The sequence below is a fragment of the Loxodonta africana genome, unplaced genomic scaffold, assembly GCF_030014295.1.
Source record: "Loxodonta africana isolate mLoxAfr1 unplaced genomic scaffold, mLoxAfr1.hap2 scaffold_31, whole genome shotgun sequence".
Classification (NCBI taxonomy): Eukaryota; Metazoa; Chordata; class Mammalia; order Proboscidea; family Elephantidae; genus Loxodonta; species Loxodonta africana.
Genome location: NW_026975029.1, coordinates 1,049,145 through 1,056,288, shown reverse-complemented (window position 1 = coordinate 1,056,288; position 7,144 = coordinate 1,049,145). Strand labels below are relative to the sequence as shown.

The window sequence follows — 7,144 nt, the reverse complement described above, 5'->3', positions numbered from 1 at the left end:
GGCTACTGTGGGGGGAATGACTGCCCTTGAGTGTCTGGGAGGAAAGCATGTCCCTGTTCCCTAGAGCACATAGGTGGGTGGGTTTTGCAGCCAGACCATGGTCACCCAATGCTGTTGGTTGTAAGGACTGGGATTCACCACTTACTCTTGGACTCCTGAATTGGGTGGCTAGGTGGCATGGATGGAGCCACCAACCCTCAGGTCACTGATGTGGGTAGGTGAGGACCCTGCTTAATTGGCAGAACGTTGTCAAATATCAGAAATCTGCCCCTCCACTTTATAGCTGATAGAGTTGAAAATAGGCTTCAGGTATATACCCTGTCGTAGTGTGCTAATGAGAGCCTATGCTGTTGAAATGGGCCCACACAGATCTATGCAAGGGTGAAAGGCATTCAAAGTCCTTGGACCCCTTATATCTGTGCCTTCCCTAAGTTCCTGGCTTAGGGAAGCTGGCAGATTATTTTTTGTTGTTTGTTCCTGCTCCAGGGCATGTGATAGTTCCTACTTCTGGCCCAGGGGACCCAGAAATAGCCAAAGCTGGTCCAAGACTGAAAACAGAGAGGGAGGAAGCAGGTAAATGGGAGAGATGTTCTTCCCAAAGGGGATGATTTTTGATTTGTGTGGCATTTTAAATGCATGTACTTATCTTTTGCCAACTTAGCACTGCTTTTCACTGCTTATGGAGGCTTGTGTAGGCTTTCCACCACTCGATCTCTTCAGATGTGGAAAACATGTCCCGAGCGTCACTGCTTGCGTCACCGCACATGCCATCCGATCCAGCCTGCAGTGTGCTGGTTTGTGCCGGGTCAGGTCTGTCAAGCTCTCACTGCTTCTGAACCATATTCCCCTCCCCCTGCCACTAAGTCCAATTCTGTAACTTCACCTTTGATGTTCAGGGCTCCTAGATTGTCATATATAATCGATTTACTTCTCTGGGTCTTCGTTATAAGAGGGGCTACATAAAGCATCTGACTACTCTGCCATCTTGGCCCCACCCCTACAAGAGACATTTTTCATCACATTCCTGAATCTGACACTATCACAGAAACTTATCTCTGAGAAAATGAAATAGGGATGAGGCAGTAGGCAGAACAAACCCGTTGGGTTGGAGTCAATTCTGATGCATAATGACCCTATAGGTCAGAGTAGAACTGCCTCATAGGGTTTTCAAGGAGCGGCTGTTGCATTTGAACTACTGGGCCAGAGTATATTTGGAGCACTGGTGGTGCAGTGGTTAAGAACTCAGCTGCTAAGCTGCTCCATGGAAACCCTATGGGGGCAATTCTACTCTGTCCTATAGCGTTGCTGTGTGTTGAAATCAATTCACCAGCAATGGGTTTGGTTTTTTGATTTACATGCCTACATGAGTAAAATTTGACTTGAATCTCTAAACTTAATTCTAACGTAAGAATGATATTGTAGCACTTCTCCATAAAGGTTTGTCTTAAGTCATCAGGATAAATCCAAACCCACTGCCGTCGAGTCGATTCTGACTCATCCCGCCCCTATAGGACAGAGTAGAACTGCCCGATAGAGTTTCCAAGGAGCGCCTGGTGGATTTGAACTGCCGTCCTCTTGGTTAGCAGTCGTAGCACTTACCCACTATGCCACCAGGGTTTCCTCATCAGGATAAGCCTGTGCTAATTTATTGGATACCTTCAGGAATTCTTCATCAGTTATATTCACATTAAGAAGGAAAAAAATATCAGAAGGAACTTCATACATCCTTACCCTTCATTTCATGCAAGATTCAAGTGTGTCAGTGATGGTGGTTATGTAAAATTGATTCTTGGCACTCAATACTTCTGGAGCATTTCTGTCATTTACTTGTTTCTTCTAATGCTTCTGCAACAATAAACTGCTTGATAATCAGTATTTGGCAGTATTTGTTTTATTGTGTTTTCAAAATATTCTCTTATGTAAATATCTTGTTAATAGCTGGTAGAGATCTATGCATGTCTATAAATTTACTTCTGAATCTTGGAGAATTGACTCGTCAAATGAAAATGATGGAATATATTATTATACATAAACATAAATACATGGTCTGTGTTTCCATTTCGTTGGCGACGTTTTAAGCTTCTGTTCTGGTATCGCCTTTTTGTGACTGGTCTTCAGCAATATTCTCTATGGCACCTAGAATCTGGGTGTGTGATTCCAGGATTGCACTCGTTGCTATAGCATGTGCTTCCCAGTGGTTATTAGAAAGACATTTTAATGCTGATCATTGCCTATGAACAGCTCATCGGTGAATAGAGATGGCAAAAAATTTGTAAAATATCTGAATAGAAGAAAAAAATCATTTTTTTGACAAAAATCCATTGTGATACATCCTACAAAATTAAGTGAATATGTAGCACCTTGGTACGAAAATGGCGTATTCATTACATTCTAGAATTTTCTGTTGCATACCTTTATAATGCAGTGACATTTCACAGCATTGTCATAGGATTGGTCTCTGCACTTAGAAAAATCAATTTTGCAAGCTTCACATTATCAGTGAAACACTTGCTTTGCAATGTCTTTACCAGTATGATTTTTTAAGCTAGGAAATGTGATAAATCACCACACAGGTTTTCTATCTGTTGGAGATATGGATCTTTAAACAATCCTTAGCTGGCCTGTATGAGAAGGCTCAGAAGTGGAATCCACAGACAAAATGAAATATCGAGCTATGCTTATTTCACTGACAGTAGTTGATTGAACTTCATCACTTATCAAGATTATAAATTTTTTACACATTATTTTAGAATTATAGGATGGATTGCCCTTTCCTGTGTTACCATATTTTGAGATGTGACTTGCTAAAAATAGATCAAATGAGCAACAAGTTGAAGTCAACTTTAAAATTTTCCATTTCGTGGGGACCCAAAGACTTCATTTCTTTTTCACGAAGATAGTCCCCATTCGGTGATTGTTATGACAACAAGGACACATTACAAAATGGCTTTTCAATACTGATGTTCATTAATTTGTGATTCCAGTTCATAAGTTAAGCCAGAACAATGTGTTTGGTTTAAATATGATAACATGATCTCTGTGAATTGAACTATTTTCATGTTTACTGATCCTATTCAATTTGCACCAATTGCTAAATTCATCTGTAACAATTCAAGAATTAAGTGAGGATGACGGGTTTGTTTGGTTAGTAGGTTTGCAAACAAAACAATACACTGAGCTGACTGATGGAGATTGCAGTAGCCACTCTCTCTTATAATTTTCATCATTAACTTTGCACTCTAGAAAAAATTCTGGCTATAGAACTTTGTTTACCATCCAGGAATTTTCAACACAAATTTACAAGTGGACAACTGTAATGTTGAGAATCACTTGGGCCTCTTTTGATCCAGTAATTTACTTCATTGAAAGAAAATTATTCCACAAGGCAGGATCTGCATTTCTGTTATTTATGGGGTCTGCAGATGTGACAATTTAATATTCTTAGTTTCACTTTCTAGATCATTACTAATTTTTTTTTTTTACTACAGCAAGAAATGGATGCAGAATTTGGAACAAATCCTGTTATATTTGTATTGCCATCCTTAATTTCAGCACTAGTGGTACTAGTAGGATGATTCCCACCCATAAGCACGTACCTTTAATGGAAGAAGTCTCTTCTGATTTATTACATTCTAAAAAGGAATTTGGGGATTGTCTTTAGGGATTCACAAATCATTTTCTTTTTATCTCCTGCAGGCTTCCATTTTTGCACTCCACTTAGTTATTGCCATTTCATTTTGCCTGGATATAAAATTATGTCACTTTTTAAATTTGATTCTACCATAACAATAAATTTGAATAATAGAAAGTAAATTTATAAAACAGGTAGTTTATAAAATAAAATTTAATTTAGAATTTAGACATTAACACAACAAATTTGTATTTGAAAATTAAATAACTCATTGCTGTGGATTAAATTTTAACTAACAGTGACCCTATTGGACAGAATAGAACTGCACAGCAGGGCTTCTAAGGAGAGGCTGGTTGAGACCTTTTAGTTTCAGCCAAGCTCTTAACCAAATGTTCCACCAGGGCTACATTTGAAAATTAGTAAGTAAAAACGTTAATTTGGACCATGAGATTTTGTTCTTCAGGTCTTAGATAGTCCAAAGAAATAGTACATGATATTCTTCTCCATGGACTAATTCCTCCTGAAAACAGGTCCAAAGTATGTAGGATGTAGTCTGGCCATCTTTGCTTCTAGCCTAGGGTACGTTCTGGTTATACTTCTTTCAAGATAGATTTTTTCATTCTTTTGGCAATTCATGGTGTATTCAGAATTCTTCACCAATACGACAATTAAAAGGCATCAGTTCTTCTACAGTCTTCCTTATTCATCAGCCAGCTTTCCCACACATACGAGGCCACTGAAAACACTGTGGCTTGGATCAGTTGCATCTTCGTTTTCAAGGTGATGTCTTTGCTTTTCAACACTTTAGAGGTCTTTTGCAGCCAGTTTCCCTAATGCAATGCATCTTTTGATTTCTTAACTGCTGTGTCCATGCGTGTTGATTGTGGATCCAAATAAGATGAAATCCTTGACAACTTCAATCTTTTCTCCGTTTATCACGATGTTGCTCATTGGCCCAGTTGTGAGGATTTTTGTTTTCTTCATGTTGAGGTGCAATCTCTACTGAAGGCCGCGGTCTTTGATCTTCATCAGTAAGTGCTTCAAGTCCTCTTATCTTTTAGCAAGCGGGGTTGTGTCATCTGCAAAATGCAGGTTGTTAATGAGTCTTCCTCCAATCCTGATGTCGTGTTCTTCGTATAGTCTAGCTTCTCAGATTATTTGCAGATTAAATAAGTATTGTGAAAGGATACAACCCTGACACACACCTTTCCTGACTTTAAACCACGTAGTATCACCTTTTTCTGTTTGAACGTCTACCTCTTGATCAGGTTCCTCATCAGCACAATTGAGTGTTCTGGGATTCCCACTCTTCACAATGTTATCCATAATTTGTTATGACCCAAGCAGTCAAATGCCTTTGCATAGTCAATAATACACAGGTAAACATCTTTCTGGTATTCTCTGCTTTCAGCCAGAATCGATATGACATCAGCTGTGATATCCCTTCTTCCATGTCCTCTTCTGAATCCTGCTTAAATTTCTGGCAGTTCCCTGTCAATGTACTGCTGCAGCTGCTTTTGAATGATTTTTAGCAGAATATTACTTGCATGTGATATTAATGATATTGTTTGATAATTTCCACATTTGGTTGGATCACCTTTCATAGGAATAGGCGTAAATATGGATGCTTGCCAGTTCGTAGGCCATATTTCTTGGGATTAGACAAGTGAGCGATTCCAGTGCTGCATCCATTTGGTGAAACATCTCAGTTGGTATTCCGTCAATTCTCGGAGGCTTTTTTTTCTCACCAATTCCTTCAGGGCAGCATGAACTTCTTCCTTCAGTATCATCGGTTTCTGATCATATGCTACTTCCTGAAATGGTTGAAGGCCGACCAATCCTTTTTGGTATAGTGACTGTGGGTATTACTTTCATCTTCTTTTGATGCTTCCTGCGTCATTTAATATTATACCCGTAGAATCCTTCAGTATTGCAACTCAAGGGTTGAGTTTTTTCTTCAGTTCTTTCAGCTTGAGAAATGCTGAGTGTTCTTCCGTTTTGGTTATCCATCTCCAGATCTTTACACATGTCATTATAATACTTTTTCTTCTCAAGCCACCCTTTGAAATCTTCTCTTCAGCTCTATTACTTCGTCATTTCTTCCTTTCACTTTAGCTACCCGACATTCAAGAGCAAGGTTCAGAGTCTCTTCTGACATCCGTTTTGGTCTTTTCTTTCTTTCCTGTCTTTTAAAGGACCTCTTGCTTTCTTCATGTGTGATGTCCTTGATGTCATTCCACAACTCACCTGGTCTTCAGTTGTTAAGTTTAACACGTAAAATGTATTCTCGAGGTGGTCTGTAAGTACAGGTAAGATATACTCAAGGTCGTACTTTGGCCCTTTTTGACTTATTCTAATTTTCTTCAGTTTCAGCTTGAACTCCCATGTGAGCAATTGACAGTCTGTTTCACAATCGATCCCTGGCCTTGTTCTGACTGATGATATGAGTTTTCCCATCTTCTCTTTCCACAGATGTAGTCAGTTTGATTCCTGTGTATTCCATCTGGTAAAGTCCACGTGTATAGCTGCCGTTCATGTTGGTGAAGAAAGATATTTGCAGTGGATGAGTCACTGGTCTTGCAAACTTCTTTCATGAGATTTCTGGCATCATTTCTATGAGCAATGCTGTGTTTTCCAACTACTTTTCCTTCTTTGTTTCCAACTTTAACATTCTAAAGACCAGTAATTATCAATGCATCTTGATTGCATGTTTGATCAATTTCAGGCTGCAGACGTTGTTTAAAATCTTCAATTTCTTTGTCTTTGGCATTAGTGGTTGGTGCATAAATTTGAATAGTCATATAAACTGGTCTTCCTTGTAAGTGTATGGGTAATAGCCTATCAGTGACAACATTGTACTTCAGGCTAGATCTTGAAATGTTCTTTTTGATGACTAATGTAACGTCATTCTTTTGACTCTGGTGGAATATCCGTGTTTGTAAGACTGCTCACAGACTGTTTCACCAGAGAGTTTTCTGGTACTGCAATATCTACCACTAATCTCTGTGATCCCTTTGAATTGGCAAAATAAGAATAGTGCTATAGATTTCTTCCAAATACGGAAAACATAATTATGAAAATGTTCTTGCTGTTGATTATGTTCTTTACCAATTTGTTTGTATGGGATTTTTGATACTTCACTTGAAAAATGAGTCCAAGGTACTGTGATGTGATTGTTTACTTTGTGTGGCCTTTCTAGCCATGGTCTTATAACATCCACCCTGGTGCTTGGGCAGGACTGTGTGATAGGGTAATTGTGGCTCACCAAGGGGATTGTTTAGTTTTCCCTTCAAAGAGATCCAGTTCCAGAGCAAAGAGGAGGATTCAACTCCCATCAAGGAAGAACAGCCAGGAGCTGAGCATATATTATGGACCTGAGATCCCTGCACTGAGAAGCTCCTAGAAGCAGGAGACTGAGATAGAGAGAGGAAGCTGTAACCCTGAAGACGGTAAGATGCCATGGCAGGAGAGACCAAGCAACAGGGACCCGGCTATAGGAGATGATGGCCCATG

At 39.3% G+C, this 7,144-nt stretch overlaps 1 long non-coding RNA gene across 1 annotated transcript in view; it reads right to left on the bottom strand.

Moving 5' to 3' along the window:
• Window positions 1-1,769: 1,769 nt before the first annotated feature.
• Window positions 1,770-7,144, bottom strand: part of LOC135229465 (uncharacterized) — a 641,317-nt gene continuing 635,942 nt past the window's right edge. Inside the window, exons 3-4 of the long non-coding RNA XR_010320163.1 lie at window positions 3,597-3,741; window positions 1,770-1,845 (exon numbers count right to left, since the gene is read on the bottom strand). This is a non-coding gene — a long non-coding RNA (uncharacterized LOC135229465). The remainder of the gene's footprint in view (window positions 1,846-3,596; window positions 3,742-7,144) is intronic.